At 37.3% G+C, this 23069-nt stretch overlaps 1 long non-coding RNA gene across 5 annotated transcripts in view; it reads right to left on the bottom strand.

The window, feature by feature from the left end:
• Nucleotides 1–4741: 4741 nt before the first annotated feature.
• LOC139079833 (uncharacterized) overlaps nucleotides 4742–23069 on the bottom strand; it is a 48891-nt gene continuing 30563 nt past the window's right edge. Inside the window, exons 3-4 of one of the 5 annotated variants that reach the window (XR_011533782.1) lie at nucleotides 14168–14299; nucleotides 4742–6855 (exon numbers count right to left, since the gene is read on the bottom strand). This is a non-coding gene — a long non-coding RNA (uncharacterized lncRNA). Of the gene's footprint in view, nucleotides 6860–14167; nucleotides 14304–23069 lie in introns of all 5 variants that reach the window. The other 4 variants (XR_011533784.1, XR_011533783.1, XR_011533781.1 and 1 more) reach the window with 4 other exon arrangements.

Raw genomic sequence — 23069 nt, 5'->3', positions numbered from 1 at the left:
CCTTCTTTGAAGTAATTCTCCATTTTGAAAAATACAGATAGACGCACAAAGACAGTGGAAGTAAGCACAATTTAACAACAAGAACTTGATGGTTTTGTACTTGATCAATTCTCGTCTTATAAAATGATTTATACCTATAAAGATTGGAATTAGCATTTCAAGTAAATGCTAAAACAAAATATACCTAGTGCACACAAACAGGAAGAGAGTTGACAGTCTCAAAAGAAATGATGCAGAAGCCCACCAGTCATACTAACTTGAACTCACAGGTCTGAGTAGTACCTTAATCAAATGATGTGGCTCTACACTGTAGCCAACGCACAATGAAACACAGAATTCCTCGAGGGGTTAGCTAACTGCCAGCACATGATGTCTGGGTTCTAGCAAATAAAGCTGCTGCATAGAAGGCAATGGGCAATCCCCTTTATTACAGGCAAAAACAGCAAAAAGCACAGACCCCTCGTGTGCAAACCAGCAGAACTAGAAATGGAGGGACTTGAGGAGGATTGGGGTTAGCTTCACCTTTCATAAGGAAACTCGAGCCTTTGAAAGATTCTCTATAATGTTCTTTTTGACTTATTTTCCGATTAATATGTACTCAGTAAACAAGTATTATATTCCTAGGGCAAATTAGTTCTGCAGACTAAATTCAGAACAATTGACAAGAGGGCGTTGATATTCGCCTTGGCTTGACTAAACTTAAGACACATTTCTTCCTGACTGTAGGTTCCTTTTTGTTACAGCTTTTACTTTAGAAAATTGGCAATTGTAAATACTTTTATCCCCTTTTTGCTATGAAATTTTCCCCTACGTACCTGCCAGTTTTACAGCCCAGGAATATCTTTCTTGAGGACCTGGGAAACAACCTTTTGAAACGTAATTATGAAATGAAATGAAAAGGAAAGTGACAAGAAAGATAGGGCCCCTCTTTCACTGCCTCTGTAGGAGGACAGGAGCCTAACATCCTCAATAAACACGAGTTAGCAAACACCAATAGCGGATCACATTGACCAGCCTCACCCTAATGTCCTCCAGCACATTTCCACAACTCACTCCAGGGTTAGAACTGTCCTGGGTGAGAACTCTGGGCTACAACTGTTCAGGGTGAGAACTCTTGGGGTGAGAATTTCCGGGGTTACAAATCTCCAGGGTGAGAACTCATGAGAGTTAGAACTCTCGGGGGTTACAACGCTCTGGAGTGAGAACTCTCCAGGGTGAGAACTCTTCAGGGTGAGAACCCTCTGGGGTGAGAACTCTTCACAGTGAGAACTATCCAGAGTTAGAACTCTACAGGGGTCAGAACTCTACAGAGTGAGAACTCTCCAGGGTGAGACTTGTCAGAGGTCAAAACTCTCCAGGGAGAGAAAATTCCAGGAGTTAAGACTCTCTGGGATGAGAACACTCAAGGGATCAGAAGTCTCCAGGGTGAGAACTCTCTGGAGGGAGAATTCTGTGAGGTGAGAACTCTTCAGGGTGAGAAGTCTCCAGGGTGAGAATTGTTCAGAGTGAGAACTCTCTGGGGTGAGAACTCTTCACAGTGAGAATGCTCCAGAGATAGAACTCTCCAGGGGTCGGAGCTCTCCATGGTGAGAACTCTCCAAGGCTGAGAACTCTCGGGGGTGAGAACTCTTCAGTGTGAGAACCCTCTGGAAAGGGAACTTTCTCGGGTGAGAACTCTCTGGGGTTAGAACTCTCAAGGGGTGAAAACTCTCAAGGGTGAGAACTCTCCATGGGTCAGAACTCTCCAGAGTGGAAACTCTACAAGGGTGAGAAAACTACAGGGTGAGAAGTCTCCAGGGTTAGAACTCTGATGGGTCAGGACTCTCCTGGGTGACAACACTTCAGCGGTCAGAACTCTCTGGAGTGTGAACTCTCTTGGGTGAGAACTCGCCAGGAATCAGAACTCTCTGTGGTCAGAACTCTCCAGAGTCATAACTCTTCACAGTGAGAACTATCCATATTTAGAACTCTCCAGGGGTTAGAACTCTCCCTGGTGAGAACACTACAGGGGTCAGAACTCTCTAGGGTGAGGGCACTCCAGGGGTGAGAACTCTCAGGGTTGAGAACCCACCAGGGATCAGTACTCTCTGGGGTGAGAACTTGGCAGGGTGCAAATGTTCAAGGGTTAGAACTCTCCAAGGGTCAGAATTCTCTGGGGTGAGAACTCTCCAGGGGTCAGAACTCTCTGGGGTGAGAACTCTCCACGGGTGAGATCTCTTGAGGTTCAGAATTATATGGGGTGAGAACTTTAGAGGGTTAGAATGCTGAAGAGTGAGAACTCTCCTGGGCGAGAACACTCCAGGGGTCAGAAATCTATGGAGTGAGAACTCTCAAGGGGTGACAACTTTCCTGGGTGAGAACTTTTGGGGGTGAGAACTCTCCAGGTTCAGAACTCTCTGGAGTGAGGACACTATACAGGTGAGAACTCTCCAAGATGAGAACTTTCTGGGGTGCAAACTGTCTGGGGTGAGAACTCTCCAGGGTTAGAACTCTGATGGGTGAGGACTCTCCTGGGTGAGAGCTCTCCAGCAGTCAGAACTTTCCAGGGTGAGAACTCTCAGGGGTTAGAACTCTCCAGGTTCAGAAATCTCCAGAGTGAGAGCTCTTCAGGGGTGAGTACTCTTCGGGAGTCAGGACTCTCCGTGGTGAGAACACTCCAGACGTCAGAAGTCTCTAGGGTCAGATCTCTTTGGGGTGAGAACTCTCTGAGGTGAGAAAACTTCACAGAAAGAATTCTCCAGGGGTGAGAACTCTCCAGGGTGAGGACTCTCCAGATTGGTAGCTCTCTGTGGTGAGAACTCTCGGGGGTGAGAACTCTCCAGTGGTCAGACCTCTCCAGGTGTCAGATTTCTTTGGGGTGAGAACTCTCCATGAGTGAGAACTCTCCAGGTTCAGAACTCTCCAGGGTGAGAACTCTCTGGGGTGACAACTCTCCAGGGGTGAGAACTCTTTGGGGTGAGAACTCTGCATGCTGAGAAGTCTCCATGGGTCAGAATTCTTTAGGGTGACACTCTCCAGAGTGAGAACTCCCCAGCGTTCAGAACTCTCCAGGGGTGAGAACTCTCCAGGGTGAGAACTCTCTAGGGGTCAGAACTCTTCATGGTGAGAACTCTCCAGCATTCAGAACTCTCCAGGGTCAGAACTCTCCAGGTGAGAACACTCCAGAGTGACAACTCTCTGGAGTGGGAACTATCTGGATTGAGAACTCTCTAGGGTTAGAACTTTCCAGGGGTCAGAACTCTTTGTGGTGAGAACCCTTCATGGGTGAGAACTCTTCCGGGTGAGAACTCCCTGGGTTAGAACTCTCCAGGGTGACAACTCTCCAGGGTTAGAACTCTGATGAGTGAGAACGCTCAAGGGTGAGAACTCTCTGTGATTAGATCTCTCCTGGGTGAGAACTCTCCAGAGTGAGAACTATCCGTGTTAGAACTCTCCAGTTTGAGAACTCTCCAGGGTGAGAACTCCCTGGGTTAGAATTGTCCAGGGTGAGAACTCTCCAGGCTATGAACTCTCCTGCCTGTCATTTCCATGAAACTGGGCTCAGTCTCCCCTTCCCTATCAATAGTCTTGAATAAAGTATTCCTGCCTATTTAACTCTGTCCAGTGAAATTTTTCTTTGACACAATGCAGGATTCTCAAACCAGTGAAAGAAACTACTTGGACTGAGATGGGGTAAAATAGGTTTTGGTAGCTTTTCTTAGTTATAAGAAAGAGTGATTTGGTCTGGGTGTCAGATGACACTGAAATAAAATGGGCAGTCACTACATGGAAAGCTTTGAGTTCAGCAGTGGCAGCTTATCTCCACTGCTGTTCCTTATGGTAAAAACCAATATCTACCCACTTTTAATAGGGTATGGCATATGGAAAATAAAAATACATATTTCTGAATTGTTGCATGAATAAACCAAGGAATCAAGTGTTCAAAGTACATAAATGTCCCCTTCTATAAAAGAACAGAATTCATGAAGACAACGTTTGTCGGCATGGCTCTTTTTCCCTTCTGCATTTGCTTTGCTTTTAGTCTTCTCAGATTCCAAAAGCTCAGCTGATTCTCTTGGGTGCACCTTTCGCTTCTACAAACAACTGAAGCAAGAGTAGATATGAAGCCAGTAGCAATGGCAAGTTTGAAATACAAGTTGTTATAGCTACATCCCTTTAAAAAAAATTCAGGGGCTAGCCTGGTGGTCTAGTGTTTAAATTCATGCACTCCACTTTGGTAGCCCGGGGCTCATGGGTTCAGATCCTGGGCATGGATCTATACACCCCTCCTCAAGTCATGCTGTGGTGGCATCCCACATACAAAATAGAGGGATATTGGTAACAGATGTTAGCTCAGAGCCAATCTTTCTCACACAAAAAAATTCAAATACGTATTTTCATTAAAAAATAAAAAAAATTCCCATGTTTTACATGTGTATCCTTCAAGAAGATTTCTTTTAAAATGCCATTTAACTCACTAGATAATTATGAGTGGAAATTTGCAATATAAATATGTAATAAGATGATGAGATATTCTATCCCAAAACAATTAAATCAGAAGACAAATCTGTGCCTCTAAGATAAGGCAAAGAATTTGAAAAAGAACTCAGACATCATTTTCCTTAAAACAGAATTGACTAATCTATCTATATTTCATTTTGAAATATTTTAATTTGCCTGAATTACAGATGTGTGCTCTGAGCTAAATCATATATAATGCCAATAAACCACATTTGTAAGGAATGACACATCACGAAAAGGATTGTCTATAAGCATTTCCAAAGATTTTTATTGAGTCTGCATATTTCCCATATTACAAATGATTTGCATTTGATATCTAGCCAATAAAACATCAAGCATCAAATATAACTATGAATGAAAAAATACACTTTAACATCTATGTAGTAAAAAGCAATCTTGTGCTTTTATCTGAACCCCATTGTCTTTTCTTTTCCAGAAGGAAGATCTGAAAGGGTTACCACAACACACATCAGGACACGCATTTTAAAAGTTTTATTTCTACTTAGCTGCCTATCACAATATTCTTAACATGTGAACTGTACTTTTAAGCTAGTGTATATATATAAGTCTTGAGTCTTCAAAAAGAGTAACTAAATAGATGTACATTCACAGATTTTGCAGATGTAAATAAACACAATACCGAACTAAAGACCCATTTAGAAAACAACAGTTGTGTAGGGGAGTGTTTTCTATGTAATAATGACGCACACAAAATGAAAATATAGTCTACTTTTTCCAAAAATGTCTGTATACCACTTTAAATCCAATTTTAGACCGGACTGTGAGATCATGGAATCACAGATATGGCTGTGCAGTGATATTGGGAAAGTTTATATTACAATTTCTGAACACAAGGAATTGTTCAAAAGTATAAAACACAAACAAGGGTGTTGTGTGGTTTGAGTGGCATTTTCCAGAAACAATCTTTTGAGGAGGCTAAAGCTTGGATAGATTTTCATCAAATAAAATACTGCAGTAATTAGAGACATGCAGTTCAGGTACAGAAAAACACCTGCCATAACATTTTGCATAAACATCTATGGAAACCAGAAACTAGAATCTCTTTACTTGATTTTCTTATTTTATTAATATAACTCTAGCTGTTTCAAAAATTGTTATGTTTATCTTATCTTTTGTATTCTAAACAGTTTCTGCCATCACATTTTATGAAATTTTCTTCTTTCTGGTTGATTTTCATACTATATATAATAACAAGGTAGCAACAGATCGATGAAAATGTACTGGCTAGTAAGTTTCAGAACTGATAGAAAACACGAATCTTCAGATTCAGGGAGTCCAAAGAATCTCAATTTGAATAAATGAAAAGAAATTTACATTTAAATACATGAGAACGAAGTAGCTTATTACCAAAAACTAAAAGATCTAAAAAGTAGCCAGACAGAAAAATGAACATTCTGCAAAGAAGCAACAATAAAATGGATTTGTCAACAACAACAAAAGATGTAAGATGATAAAACTATGTCCTGAGTGTGTTAGAAAAAATATTCACCTAGAATATATTCTCAAGGAAATTTCCTTTCAGGAACAAGAATGAAATAGACATATTTTCAGACAAAAAACAAAAGAGTTACTAGCAATAACACCTCACTAAGTGGAATTTTAACAGATGTCCTTAAAAAGGAATGATGATCAAGAGGGAAGGTTTCAGATGCTAGAAGAAATGTTAAGCAAAGAAATCGGTAAATGTGTGAGCAAATTCAAGCAAATATTGATACATTTGATAATATCTAAATTATAGAATACTATACATATTGGGACAAAAGTCATCATGGCTGTGTTGTTCCAAAGAAGAGAAAGAAAACATTAATTTTAAGGTTTATTTATACTTTGTTAAAATTAGTATTCACATTAAAATTTCTATTTCCTAAAATACTATAAATAGCATACACAATGTCCAAGCCAGTAGAAGAAAAATATTAATATGAGAAAAAAAGGAAGTAATACAATTAATCCAAAATAAGGCAAAGAAGGAGAAAAAATATATAAAATGTAATACATAAGCAAAGCATAAAATAAAATAGTAGGCATGAATCAGATATTTCAGTAATTGTGATAAATATAAATGAGTTACATCTTCAGATAAAATACAGGATCTAAGACTGTAGTTGAGGAGCCGGCCCAGTGGTGCAACGGTTAAGTGTGCAAGTTCCGCTTTGGTGGCCCAGGGTTCACTGGTTCACATCCAAGGTGCGGGCATGGCACTGCTTGACAAGCCATGCTGTAGCATGCATCCCACATATAAAGTAGAGGAAGATGGGCACGGATGATAGCTCAGGGCCAGTCTTCCTCAGCAAAATGAGGAGGATTGGCGGCAGATGTTAGCTCAGGACTCATCTTCCTCAAAAAAAAAAAAAGACTGTAGTTGGTAAGTCAGAAATACATTCATTACCTGAAGCATGCCTACAATAGAAGGGCACACAAAGACTTTTTAAGATGTGGAAAAACATACACGATAAATTCCAACCAAAAGAATGCTGGTGTAGTTATCTTAGTACCATGCCAAGTTGTTTTTGCTAGAGGCAAAGTCATTCGATAATGATTTATCATCAGAAAATGAAGAGCAAATAAAATGGATTCTTCCCCCACACCATAAAAATTCTTCATGTATTAAGGACTTAAGTATAAATAGCAAAACCACTAAACTTTGTAACCAATACAAGAATATAGCTGTGAACTTTGAGGTAAAGGAAGACTTCCTACAGAAAAAGTATAAAATATAAAGGAAAAGATTTATGAATTTGAATATATTAAAATTATGAGTTTCTCTTAATCAAAAAACGTCATAAAGTACATGAAAAGATAATCTGCAAAATGAGAAAATCTTTGCAATAATAAAACTTACAAAGGAATAAGTATCCAGAATATAGTTTTCAAAAAAACTCCCAAATACCTATAAGAAAGAGACTTAAAAAAATCAAAAGGAGAGTGGGCAAATGATTTTTAATAGGCACTTCATGAAAAAGGAAAAAATAATGTGTAATAAACAGTCCAATAGGTACTCAAATTCAATAAAAATAAGGGGAAAACAAAATGACTGAGATCAGTTTTACTTCCACCAGACTAGCAAAAATTAAAGTCCCTCAATATGAAGTATTTGCAAGGGTGAAACCATCAGGACTCATGCGCTGTTGATAGTAAGAGGACATTGGTACAACTGCTTTAAAAAACATGTTGACAATGTTGAACAAAGTCAAAGATTCATACGTCTTATGACCTGACAATATTACTAATAGGCATATACCATAAAGAGGCTTTTGTCCACACACACCATGAGAAATGTATGTAAAATATACAGCATCATTGTTTATAGAAACAAAAATATGATAATACAATGTAATTTATATAATCATACAAATTATTGTATGAATATGTGAATATGTAATATTTATAAAATGAAATAATATGCAGAAAGTGAATTATTGATTGCCATAATCATCAACATGTATTATCAATGAAAAACATAAGTTGCATAAAAATATATCCCATATAGTACCATTTATATAACCTTCAATACCATGCAAACATGTTATAAGCATTAGAAAGACAAAAATATGTTATACGTAAAGTTTAGCACAGTGATAACTTTCAGAAAAAAATATAGAAAGAAAGTTGATGGAATTGAGTAGGGGGAAACCAGGATGTTCAAAGTATGGCTATTTCTAAAAGTGAGTGATGAATATACAGATGTTTGTTTTGCAGTTATTCTTTGTATCTCAACTTTGTCATTTTTACAAATTTAATGATCTATGTTATCTATCTATTGATCTATAGATCAAGAATCAATAGATAGACGATGATAGATAGATGATAGATGGATAGATAAATATAGGTAGTTGGTAGGTAGTTAGGTAGATTCTTTTTCTTAAGATTGAGAACTCTGTAGACAATGATCAAAACCTTGCTATGAATCTTTGTGGCTGTGTGACTTTGGACAATTTACTTAAATTATTTTTGCCTCAATTTCCTCTATTGTAATGGAAATAATAACAATAATACCTACTTAATAGGGATGGGAGGATTAAATGATGTAATGTTAAGCAGTTATTACAGTGCTAGTATATAGTGCTTAATAAATGTTAATGAATCTTTTTAATTCGTATTTTTAAAAACTGCCACACAGAGAACGAATATACGGGAATACAATGCAGATGTGAGAAGGCTAGAGACATCATGCTGGCTGGAATAGACTACCTTTTTTCATGCAAAAGTGTTCTCATGTGACAATTGTGTTTCCCCTAAAGACTCATACATCTTAGATCTCCAACTTCCCTATCAGAGACATCCTCGTGTCATAGTTGTGTCACACAAATATACTTTACTCCTCCCAAACCTATGCCCTCCATTCTCTAATGTTAAAACAGTCATTAAATTGTCTCCATCTTCTAACAACCAACTCATTCTAACTTGTCATTTTTAAAAATATGTACATTTAATCCATTACACATTTCATCTATTAATGGTCAATTAGCCTAAAATTTTAAGTAAACTAGTTTATAATAAATTGGTTTGCTATTAGTTAGAAATTTGGATTACTACTGTTTTGTAAGTGAAAATTAATATTCTTTTTGTCAGAGTTTTATCCCACTGACTAAATACTTAGAAGTAAGATTTCTATTGGCAATTTTATTGCTAATTTTGTATTACATGAAAAAGATATAAAATCATATTTTAACTTAAATGTTATTTTCAATATTGTGGTTGCATAGACATACATGTAATAAACTAAAAATAAATGTTTTAAAAATATTGAAGCACTGATGAGAAAATTCGACCCCGATATGATAAACTATAAAAATTTAGCTACTCTAAGCTATATTTGAAAAGATCATAGAATCACTGAAATAGAAACTCTAGAACTGAAATAAAAGAAAAATCACACTGTTATAATTTACACTAGGACAAAAATATCTACCAACTCTAAAAAGATGGAAACCAAAGAACATGAATAGAATGAAGAAGGCAAACATGTCAAGAGTTCAGTTAAGAATTAAGAAAAACTGTAAGTTCTTAAATCATCCTCAAAAGGTTACTATACCATAGATGTTTTTGGAAAGCACAGGTAAAAACCAACTCTTTAAAATGTTAAAAATTAGCCATTTTTGGGTATAATTAACAAGACGAGAAATAACAAGTGTTGGAGAGGATGTGGAGAAAAGGGAACTCTCATACACTACTGGTGAGAGTACAAACCGGTGAAGCCACCATGGAAAACAGTAAGGAGATTCCTCAAAAAATTAAGAATAGAACAATCATATGATCCAGCTATTCGACTGCTGGGTATTTATCCAAAGATCATGAAAACAAGAATGTGTAGAGATATATGCCTGCCTGGTGGTGTAGTGCTTAAATTTGAACACTTCACTTTGGGGGCTGGGGGTCACAGGTTCGGTCCTGGGCGCAGACCTACACGCCACTCATCAAGTCATCTGTGGCAGTGTCCTACATGCAAAATAGAGGAAGATTGGCACAGATGTTAGCTCAGGGACAATATTCCTCCATCAAAAAAGGGAAGATTGTCAACAGATATTCACTCAGGGCCAATCTTACTCACAAGAAAACAGAAAACGCTATAGGCACCCCTATTTCGTTACAGTATTATTCACAATAGCCAAGACTTGGAAGCAGCCTAGGTGCCCAACAAGGGATGAATGGATAAAGATGATGTGGTCTATATACACAATGGAATACTACTCAGCCAAAGAAAAAGATGAAATCTTGTCATTTGCAATAACATGGATGAACCTCGAGGGTATTATGCTAAGCAAAATAAGTCAGAAGGAGAAAGTCAAATATCACATGATCTCAATCATAAGTAGAAGACAAAAACGATGACAAACAAACACATAGAGACTGGGATTGGATTGGTGGTTACCAAAAGGGGAAGGGAGAGAGAGAAGAGAGCAAAAGGGGTGATTAGGCACATGTATGTGGTGATGGGTGGTAATGAGTCTTTGGGTGGTGATCATGATGTAATATACCCAGAAATCAGAATATAATGGTGTACACCTGCAACTTATATAATGTTATAAAACAATGGTACCTCAATACAAAATAAAAATTAAAAAAATTAGTTATTTTATATGTGTCTTTCAAAAGAGATTTGGGGATGGTATCAAAGTATAAACATTTCAGATTTGTTAGATAATATCTATCCACAGTTTACATATTTTCAATTAATGGTGACTATAGCTTCTTATCTGCTAGTGCATTCCCTTTGGCAATAAAACTCAGATTTATTAAGTTTTTGATCCTGAAAATATTGTTTTTCCTCATCAAGTTACGATTTAATCATACATATTCTTGTCCACAACTCTTACATATATTTGTATGGAAGTATGATCATGTAAAGGATATAGTGTTAATTAGTAATGAATTAATAACTCTTAATTAGGTAAAAGTTAATGTTAACTATATAACAATGTTAAGCACCACTTCTGTAGTTAGTTGTATTGATATAGGAGAATCATCCACGTTTCACAATTAGAACTCCAGAAAGGAAGTGACCTAATGTGACATATATTCTTTTTTTTTTTTTTTTTTGAGGAAGATTAGCCCTGAGCTAACTATGGCCAATCCTCCTCTTTTTGCTGAGGAAGCCTGGCCCTGAGCTAACATCCATGTCCATCTTCCTCTACTTTATATGTGGGACACCTACCACAGCATGGCTTTTGCCAAGTGGTGCCATGTCTGCACAGGGGATCCGAACCAGTGAAGCCGCTGAGAAGCAGAACGTGCAAACTTAACTGCTGTACCACCCGGCCAGCCCTTGTGACATACAGTCTTAATAAGTGTGCCCAACGTATCAATCAGGAATTAGAGAGGGATAAGAAAGGCACAAGAAAAGAACAAATATCACACAATTGGATGACCGAGTTGATGGGACTCTGAACCTTCGTAGTGGTAGTGAATGTGAAGACTAGAGAGATGTACTAAGTAGGATCAACAAAATTTGGGGAGTAGTCCTATGTCAAGTGTAAGAGAAGAGAAAGCTGTCAAAGATGACCCAAAGGTTTCTACTTAAGAAGCTAAGTGTAAAGAAAACCTAAAACCAGTCAAAGGAAGAATATGTTTTGGGGGTAAGAAAAATTACAAATTTGGTTTTGCATACATTCAAAGTTAAGATTTCAAGCTATGGTTCAAATCAACATATCTAATAGATAATTAGATATATGGAGCCAAAACGCAGAACAGAATTTGGAGCTAGAGATAGAAATTTTAGTGTGGTCTGCAGCATCCTGTTTAAAAGTACTTGTGTGGGAAAATAAAACATTGATGGGAGCTAATAAAAGAGTGTGCCAAAGATAGAGTCATGTCAAATGGCAAAATTTTAGAGGCAGGTCAAGAAAGGTAACATATAAAAATACAGGTCATAGAAAACAAATTGTCATTAAAGCAAAAGAGGTAAGTACACTAGATGTGGCGAGTCGTCCAGTTAGAAAAGATTGACCACAAATTATTAAGCATGAAATAGCATGATATAGCCACCAAATAAAATCATAATTCACAAGAGAAGGAAAGTATCGCATACTAAGTCAACGATGGCTTTATGAAAACCTAGAACATGGCTTGAACTTTAAAAGTTGAGTAGAATATAGCCAAGTAAAAAATAAAGAGAGGACATATTTCATGAGATAAACAACATATGACAAAGAACAGGAGTGGTGGTGAGCATGGTTCTTGAAATATAAAGACTACTACAGGTTTTCACTGTGTGAAAGAATTGGATCGGTATGGGCTAGAGTAGAAGAAATCCTATGACTGGGCAAAGGAGGTTTATATTTAGCATAATATAGAGAAGAGAAGATAATGGAGGATCTTGTGCAGGGAAGCAACATATAAAACTGGCATTCAATCATGGATTTCTCAGAAGTAATGAATGGATCTAGCTGAATGAAAAAAACAAACTAGAGAGCCACTCTTCTAAACCAGGAATGAGTGGCAATGAATTTGACTACGGTAGTAGGACAAGAAAAAACAGAGAGAGAGAGAAACATTTTGAAAGAAAAAGTCTGATCTCCAAGCCCAAAAATTTAAATAAAGATGAATTTAATAAAAAATTTAAATAGAGATGAATAAGTCAAAGACGACTCCAAGATTTAACCTGTAAGTGACTGGGAACTTAATAGGAAGCGGAGATCTGATAAACACTAATTTAGGATGAGAAGTACAAGTTTACTTTGGTATCAAAGTTTACTGCGATGGAATCCATCCAAGAAGATATGTCCATTGGACAACTGGTGAAGGGAATAGAGGATGGCAAACAGATTTGAATTATTTTATTAGATATATAAGTACATGATAATTGATAATTTGTCATACTTTATTCATAGATATTGGATCATTTTTTGTATTTCGGATATTTCAAAAATAATATCAAGCACATATTGAACACTCGAAGTATTCCAGGAAACATTTTTATCTCTTTACATGTATTTAATTCTTAGAACAAAAGTTCAATCTTGGTATCACTGTTATGAATTATATTGTAAACATGAAAACATTGTGAGAAAAAGAGAAGTTAAGTGACTTGCCCAAGGTCACGGCGCTACAGATGGAGTGGAATACCACATGGGTGCTCTGAATCCAGAGCCTGAACTGTAGCCACCAGGCAATATTTATTGCAGGCACTAAGGGTAAATAGGCTCCAAACATTCATAGAAGGAAAATTTGTTGATTCTGTTAAAAGTAAAGGGCTGAAGGACTTCTTTAAACGTTATCTGAAAACATCCATGAAATAAAATCTGTAAGAGAATTAGCAAATAATGGAATCATGAAGCTGACTTTCTTCTTCGAAAAGAGGAAACACTTTAGTTACTCAAAGTGTATATTTGTTAAAGAAAGCATATCTTAAATAGTAAATGTAAAAATATCATCTATGTTTATGTAGGCTTAATTTCTATAAATTTTTGTAACTTCCAATGCTTCATGTTTTAAAAGACTAAAACAATAGTCTTAACTTTTGTGCTGAGCTGTATTCTGATTTTCCAGTTACTGCTTTAGAATTATTCTTTGAAGAACTATAGGTCACTTGGAAATTTTGATTATAATAATTTTCTCTTCATAAACAACAGTTATTGTTATAAGACAATACAACTGTTACAACTGCACAGTAACAGTAGATACTTGAAGGCAAAACACTGAATTTTCTCAAGATGACGCTTCAGTGCACGCTTCAAGCTCGGAAAGTTACCTTGGGGCATGCGCTATAATTATGCACTACTGAAAATGAGTAAAAGATGTTCTTCTGAAACCAATATAACGTAATCTTAGAACTCTTCCTTTGTTCTAATTTGGAACAATGCTACCACATATGTAATCCAAAATAAATTTTATTTTAAAACATTCAGGGTTACATATAAAGTAATATTAAAGGACAAATATATTACACACACAATAAAATAAGGTATCAATTATTCATGAATATTTTTTCTTCTACAGATAAAGTTAAACCACCACCATTTTCTTTATTTTTTCCACCGTGGAGATTTAAGACTCTTTCAAGTACCTATATTCCATAGGTTAAATAGTAGCCAATTCTCAAAAAGAGCAAGACAGGGGCCACCCAGTGGCATAGCAGTTAAGTTCCAGCACTCTGCTTTTGGGCTGGGGGTTCACTGGTGTGGATGCTAGGTGTGGACCTACTTACCACATGTCAGGCCATGCTGTGGCAGGCATCGTACATATAAAGTGGAGGAAGTTGCACACGGATGTTAGCTCAGGGCCAGTCTTCCTCAGCAAAAAGAGGAGGATTGGCGGCAGATGTTAGCTCAGGGCTAATCTTCCTCAAAAAAAAAATTAAATTTTTTAATAAAAGCAAGACAAATTGTACCTACTAATGGATGCCAACTAGGCTTTTGTAAGCAAATCATGCAGTTTATTTCTTACAATATCTTTGATAGACTGCAATTGAATACATAGTGAATATGCTTTAAAAATAATGATCTTTATTGCTTAGATTTAGTAATTTATCTGTCCATAGGACTTGACAAAAACTATAGACCAAAGATTAGATTCAGTTAGAAAATTAAAATGAGATTCTGAGCATTGATTAATTTAACACTTTAGGATACTTGCTAATAGTAGACATTAGCTTACTGAAGTCACTTTATTACTGCCTGGAATAGCTGTGTTGCTGATTCTTGAACAGATTAAAGTAGAGACTCTCAGAGGCTGAACACATGCCTACATGAGACAGTGGGCATCTCCCTTTACTAGATTTAATGCTGACTAAATGTTGTTGGTTTTATCCCCAAGGAACTTCTGACCCTGATCCTGGAACATAGGGCAGATTAAAAAAAGAGAAAAAATAAGCTGTTAGACAATGAGAAATTCTTTCCACCCTAGCAGCCTAGTGGAGCTTCAAGATTTAGATTAATCTTTATATTAAATCATTAATAGACATAAAAATTATTTCTGTATAATTTGAGTTAATGCCAGTTTTTGTTGTTAATGAAAAAGTGTCTACCTCTACAACAGTGGTACAGAAATGCTTAGGTCAAGTTGGTGGCATAAGCAGACTCTGAACTCATCTCCTCCCATGAACACAACCAGGTTACAACTATTTTTGGAAAAATTACCCTGGATAGAAAACTGAAAACTGGATAAAAAGAACCCCCACAACAAGGGACAGTCCTGATTAAGGCAAAAGAGGCAGAAATTCCTGCTGGAGAGAAAAATAGCCACCTTCAGGAGCAGAGGAGTTTCTCAGCCAGCCAGGTGGGAACCACCCTAATGTACCCAGCCCTCCCTGGAGGAGTGAGGTACAGAGCAGGGAACAGGGACCCATACTGCTATAAGCATGCTTCAGACTAAGCACTACTGAGACGAAGGTCTTACTATCTGGCTTTGTTGGCTGTTAACTGCAGTGGGGAATACTAGCAGAAAAGCTATTGGATGAAAGCTGAAAAGACTGGGGTCTTAACCGGCCCACACACAAATTTACTCTCTCAGCAACCTAAGATCACCAGAAAGAAGATTGACAGCCGTTTGATGAAAAGGGACTCACCTGGTGGGCTCTGGGGACATCTTGGTGAGAGGAGGGACCTCTCTGGAGACTGAGACATTGGTGGGGGCCATTGTTCTGACCTATTCCAGGCATGCTGACACAGACCCTGGCAGAGCCATTGAGGTTCTTCCCCTGGCTGCCACACCCACTAGAGTGCAGATTTAATCCAGTTCAGCGAGGGCAGGCAGCACACCCTAGGGACCAGCCCCTCCCAACAGCAAGCCCTCAGGTTACTTGTTGGCCTGCATTGACTGGGTACCTTGATCCTTTACAGGCAGGCAAGGGTATCTGCCTCTGTGGGGCAGAGCCTGTGTGAGGACCAGGTGAACTGTGGGGGGCATTGGTGGGGAGGTGGGGGCCTCTGCAGTGGGGCATAGGGGTATGCTCCAGGGGTTTGGGAAGTGTGCACAGACCAGGGCTGTGTTGATGTTGTGTGTGGTCCTGTGGGGGGTGGGGGTGATGCTTATCAGCAGCATAAAACCTGTGCTCCACAAATAGCCATAAAAAGGATTAGGCCCACCTTGCAAAGGCTGAAACAATTGAGTGCTCCTGTGCCTAAGGCCAGCCCCACTCAGCAACACTACTAAGAGAACTGACAACAGCCTTGTAGACCTGAGGACTATAACAGGTGTAAGCCCCTGAGCCTAGCAACCAGCTACACTGGGTACCAACCCAATTAAGAGGAAAACTGCAACAGGAGCATGCTGTTAGACCTTGTAGTCAATGGTGCTGAGGCTCCCCATACCAGATTTACAAACAGCTGGCCAAGGAAGGAAAGACTGGACTCCCTGGGTACCTGCATTAGGAGCAACCCTGCCACAGCAGAAGGACACAAGTAGCCCACAAAGTGGTCACTCCTGGATCTTTTGGTCTGGTGACGAGACGGAAGCACACTGCTGGGCCTCAAAAGGCATCTCTTATGTAAGGCCAGATCTCCAAGATCAGGAGACATAGCTGACTAACCTAATACATAGAAATAAGCACAGAGAAAGAGGCATAATGAGGAGACAAAGGAATACATTTCAAGCAAGGGAAGAGGACAAAACCCCAGAAATAGAACTAAATGAAACAGAAATCAGTGACCTACCTGACAAAGAGTTCAAACAAAATCTCATAAGGATGCTTACAGATATTAGGAGAAGATTAGATGAACACAGAGAGCTCATCAACAACTGGAAAATATAAAAAAGAATCTATAATAAATGAAGAATACAATACTGGAAATGAAAAGTTGACTAGAGGGACTCAATAGCAGAGTAAAAGATACACAAGAAGGGATCAGTGAGCTAGACAAAAGACTAGAGGAAATCACCCAAGCAGAACAGAAAAAAGAAAAAAGGATTCAACAGAATGAGAACAGTCTCAGGGAACTCTGGGACAATATCAAGCACACTAACATTTATATTATAGGTATCCCAGAAGGAGAAGAGAGAGACAAAGGGGCAGAAAATATGCTTGAATAAATAATAGATGAAAATTTTCCTAATCTAAGGATGGAAACAGACATTCAAGTTGAGGAAGCACAGAAAGCTCCAAACAAGATAAGCCCAAATAGGCCCACACCAAGACACATTATTATTAAAATGTCCAAAGTTAAAGATAAAGAGAGACTCCTAAAAGCAGCAAGAGAAAGGCAACAAGTCACATACAAAGGAAAGCCCATAAGGCTATCAGTGGATTTCTCAGTCAAAACCCCACAGACGAGAAGTGAATGGCATGATGTATTTAAAGCGCTAAAAGGAAAAATCCTACAGCCAAGAATACTCTATCCACCAAGGCTGTCATTCAGAAAGGAAGGAGAGATAATGAGCTTCCCAGACAAGCAAAACGTTAAACGAGTTTATCACCAAAAACCCAGTTCTACAAGAATTGCTGAAGGGACTTATTTAAGTGTGAAAGTGATGACCACAAATAGGAATAAAAAAATTATCAAAAAAAAAATAACCCCCCCAAAAAACCCAGGCAATAAAATCACTGCTAAAGGCAAAAATTTAGTAAAGGTGGCCGATCAACCACCTGTGAAGATAATATGAAGGTTAAAAGACAAAAGTACTAAAATCACCTATTTCAATCATAAGGGGCTAATGGATAGACACACACAAAACAAGAGATTAGATATGATTTCTTAAACATAAACAGTGGGGGGGGGAGTGAAAAAGTAGAGCTTTTAGAAAGATGTTAAGCTAAAGATTCTATCAACTAGATATAGACTGTTATATACATAGAATATTAAATAGGATCCTCATGGTAATCACAAATCAGAAACCTATAATAAGTAAGCAAATAAGTTTGAGAAAAGAAATCAAACACATTACTAAAGAAAGACTTCAAACCACAAGGGAAGAGAGCAAGAGAAAAAGAAAGGAACAAAGAAGAACTACTAAAACACCCAGAAAAAAAAGTAACAAAATGGCAATAAATACATATTTATCAATAGCTACTTTAAATGTCAATGGACTAAATGTCCCAATCAAAAGACATAGGGTGTCCAATTGGATAAAAAGACAAGACTCAAGTATATGCTGCATACAAGAGACACACATCAGACCTAAAGACCCTCACAAACTGAAAGTGAAAGGATGGAAAAAGATATTCCATGCAAACGGAAAAGAAAAGAAAGTGGGGGTAGCAATACTTATATCAGACAAAATAGACTTTAAAACAAAAACTGTAACAAGAGACAAAGAAGGGCACTACATAATGATAAAGGGAACAATCCAACAAGAAGATATAACACTTGTAAATATCTACGCACGCAACATAGAAGCACCTAAATATATAAAATAATTATTAACAGACATAAAAGGACACATAGACAGTAACACAATAATACTAGGGGACTTTAACACTCCACTTACATCAACGGATAGATCATTCAAACAGAAGGTCAATAAGAAAGCACTGGCCTTAAACGACACATTTGACGAGATGGACTTAATGGATGTATGCAGAACATTCCATCCAAAAACTGCAGAATACACATTCTTTTCAAATGCCCATGGAACATTCTCCAAGACTGATCACATATTAGGCCACAAAACAAATCTCAATAAATTTAAGAATATCAAAATAATACCATGCATCTTTTCTGATCAAAGGTATGAAACAAGAATTCAACTACAAGAAGAAAACAAGAAAAGCCATAAAAATGTGGATATTAAACAAAATGCTACTGAACAATGATTGGGTAAATGAAGAAATCAAAGGAGAAATCAAAAAACTCCTGGAGAAAAATGAAAATGAAAATAAGACATGCCAAAATCTATGGGATACAGCTAAACCAGTTCTAAGAGGGAAGGTTATAGCAATTCAGGCCTAACTCAACAAAGAAGAAAAATCTCAAATAAGCAACCTGACAGCACATCTAAGTGTACTGGAAAAAGAAGCATAAGCAAAGCCGAAAATCAGCAGAATGAAGGAAATAATAAAAATCAGCAGAAACAAACAAAATAGAGACTAAAGAAACAATAGAAAAAATTAATGAAACCAAGAACTGGTTCTTTGAAAAGATAAACAAAATTGACAAACCCTTAGCTAGACTCACCATGAAAAAAAGAGAGAAGGCTCAAATAAATAAAATCAGAAATGAAAGAGGAGAGATTACAATGGACACCTCAGAAATACAAAAGATAATAAGAGAATATTATGAAAAGCTAATAGCCAACAAATTGGGTAATCTAGAAAAATGCATAAATTCTTAGAAGCATACAACCTTCCAAAACTGGACCGAGAAGAACGATAAAATTTGAATAGATCAATCTAAGGAGATCAAAACAGCAATCAAAAACCTCCCAAAAAATAAAAGTCCAGGACCAGATGGCTTCCCTGGTGAATTCTACCAAACATACAAAGAAGACTTAATACCTATCCTTCTCAAATTCTTCCAAAAAATTGAAGAGGAGGGCAGGCTTCCTAACTCAATCTCTGAAGCCAACATTATCCTGATACCAAAACCAGACAAGGACAACACAAAAAAAGAAAAATACAGGCTGATATCACTAATGAACATCGATGCAAAAATTCTCAACAAAACACTAGCAACCCAAATACAACAATACATTAAAAAGATCAGGGGCTGGCCCGGTGGCTCAGTGGTTAAGTGTACAAGATCTGCTTCAGAGCCCCGGGGTTCACTGGTTCGGATCCCGGGTGCAGACATGGAACCACTTGGCACGCCATGCTATGGTAGGCACCCCACATATAAAGTAGAGGAAGATGGGCACAGATGTTAGCTCAGGGCCAGTCTTCCTCTGCGAAATGAGGAGGATTTGCAGCAGTTAGCTCAGGGCTAATCTTCCTCAAAAAAAAGAAAAACGAATAGAACTACCATATGATCCAGCTATCCCACTGCTAGGTATTTATCCAAAGAACTTGAAAAGGCAAATGCATAAAGATACATGCACCCCAATGTTGATTGCAGCATTATACACAATAGCTAAGACTTGGAAGCAACCTAGGTGCCCATCAATGGATGAATGGATAAAGAAGATGTGGTATATATACACAATGGAGTACTACTCAGCCATAAGAAATGATGAAATACAGCCATTTGTGACAACATGGATGGACCTTGAGGGTATTATGCAGAGTGAATAAGTCAGAGGGAAAAAGTCAAATACCGTATGATCTCACTCAAAAGTAGAAGGTAAAAACAACAACAAACAAACACATAGCAATGGAGATTGGATTGGTGGTTACCATAGGGGAAGGGGGGAGGGCAAAAAAAGGGTTGATTAGGCTCACATGTGAGGGGATGGACTATAAGTTTTTGGGTGGTGAACATGATGTAATTTACACAGAATTCGAAATATATTATCACGTACATCTGAAAGCTATATAATGTTATAATCCATTGTTACTGCAATAAAAAAAAAAAGAAAAGAAATGTTTAGGTCACTACACTTTTTTGGATTAAACAAAAGGGAATTGTATGTGTTTGGTTCTTGATCAACCTTATCCAAAGCCTTGTTATTCAGGTGAAAGGTACTCTGTCTGGGAAATTGAGTCGTGTCATACACTGCAAATCTTCTTTGCCCTCCTTGTCCAAATTGTCACTACATCCCAAGTTCCCTGTCTAAATATCAGTGTCAACAACATTTGTTCCTTTTTCTCAACCACCCACCAATCTACATACCACACTACTATAATTCAAGTCCTCATTTTTTTACATATAATAACTTCTTTTTAAAAGTTTCTTTTACCAATACATTTATTAGGCCTCATTATGCTTATTATTAAATATAAATTCTAAAAGAAATACGGAAAAATTCTCATCTTATTTTCCAGAAGATGTAACCAGTTTTGTAACCTTACAGACATTTTCAGTGTAAGCAAAACTATGTATGTATGTGCATTCAAATTTAACAAAAATGAATTCATATGTCCTGTTTTCTAATTTTAATATCATGTATGTGGAGGCATGGTGGTGTGTGCATATGTCTGCATTGTTAATATTTGGCTGTAATTTTATTAGGGCCGCTTGGCAAACCCTTGTAGTCAGTGCCTCAGTGTTGTATAGAGTTGTATTTGCCCAATTTTTCAAAAATTAATTTAAAATGTCAGAAAATAAAAATGAACGAAATAATCAAAACTTTTAAAGCTTTATGCAAAAATTTTGAGTTGACAATTTCTGCAGGGCTCCTTTTCACTTTACTGTATGGATTCCTAAGAATCAGTTGATGAAAGACACCATTTTATTTGGTATTAACATATATATTGTTATTCTATTTTCACAGACATTCCTTAATAACTTTACAATTCTTGTCTTATTTCTAAAGTTATTATAGACACAGAAAACAGATAATTTAGCAAATTGGAGCTTAGGTAAACTTTAAAGCAAATATCCAAAAATTTGCGTAGATTGAAATAGGCTGCTTCTTCAGCCACATTTGCGTTCTGTGGTAATTAAAAGATCACCACAAAAAATATACTTTAAAATACTTTGGGATGAGAAGGATATGCACCAATCACATCCTCTAGCATGGAACATAGTTTGCTAAAATCCAAAAGGAGACCAGAATTGCTCTCCTTGGTTGAACCTGGGTAGAAACAGTAATTTTCCCCCAAGTGTCTGTGATATGCTCAGACAGGGCAGTTCCCAGAAAATTAATCTTAGAACTGGTAACACCAGAAGTTTTCTATTTCCATGTACCTAATGAGTAACAAGTTATTTACAATATTCTATGCTTCTTAAAGATTATAAATAAGTGTATTTCTACAAAGCACTTTCAAATGCTTTGGACATTGCAGCCCCAGTCACAATCGCAGTGGCCTCAGCAGTTTGATTTACTTGCCAATTTCTTCACTTCCCTAATTTCTAGAAAAAGCAATCCATTATCACTGTTTCTACTTCCTCAGCATGCTCTTTTTTGAATTATCTCTAGTCAAAATTCTACCCCATTCAACTCACAAAATGCTTTGAGAAATAATCAGAGATTTTCCAAATGATGCTCCACATCAATGTTTTCATTTGTGTCCTTGTTTTATATAATGCTACATTAGCCTGGTCCTCCTCATACCTTCACCATTAGTTTTACTAACTCTACTTCTTCCTGTGCTCAACAGTTTACCTTTATCTTTATTTTTTTTCTCCCTTTATACACTTCTTTTTTGTAGGTTCCTGAACCCCATTTCATGAGAAATCCCCTCTCTACATCTACTGTTCAAGTCTGCATTTTATTTTCTTTCAAAGTTCTAGTTACTTGCATCCTGAATATTTCTGCTTGGATATCTTACTACCCTAGAAAATAGAGCTTAAGTTTAAATATTTAAATAGCATTCCCTTAATCATACTTCCTCCCTCCATTCCAATTTCCTTCACTCTCTTACTGCCTATGCAGTAAAGTCAAATCTCTTTAGCCTATCATTTTCAGGGAACCTTCCAGCCTTATTGCATCTTCTCATCTTTTCAATGGTCACCATTCACATTTAATTTGAGCACTCACTGATGATCCCCAAGAAGTCTGGTAATTTTCTTTCTCTTTTCTCTATACCTCTCCAATTGCTGATAATCTTCTCCCAATTCGTGATCTGTCTAAAGCCTATCCATTCTCAAAGAACATCTTACATCTCCAAAATGGTGCCTCTGTTAGTCTATCAAGCTGTCTGTTACTTCTTTAGTATTGCTTAGCACAAACTTTAATTACCAGACCTGTATATATGTTTATCTATGAATATGTATAATATACACATAGGAAGACCAGAAAGACCAATAGAACATGAGCTTCCCTTTGTCAAGGTACTTCTGCTGGACAGTAATTATTTTTACACATGTCTTTAATCAGAAGTGCCCTAAAGTGACCCCTCAATGAGTCACACTCTTGGATAATCCTCTCCCCTTGAGGGTGAGAGAAATCTTTGACTTGCTTCTGGCCGATAGAATATCGCAAAAGCATAGTCACCCCTTTGATTAGGATATGTTATATGGCCAAAGATGATGGAACAGTCATTCACATAGTTATGTATAAAACTCCATCTTAGTAGACTGGAGTGAGAGACTCTCCTGCTCACCTTAAAAAAGAAAGTGAGTATGAAAAAGCCTGTG

This window comes from Equus przewalskii, chromosome 27 (assembly GCF_037783145.1).
Source record: "Equus przewalskii isolate Varuska chromosome 27, EquPr2, whole genome shotgun sequence".
Classification (NCBI taxonomy): Eukaryota; Metazoa; Chordata; class Mammalia; order Perissodactyla; family Equidae; genus Equus; species Equus przewalskii.
Note: the sequence above shows the minus strand (reverse complement) of the source record. Positions and strands in the feature narration are given on the sequence as shown.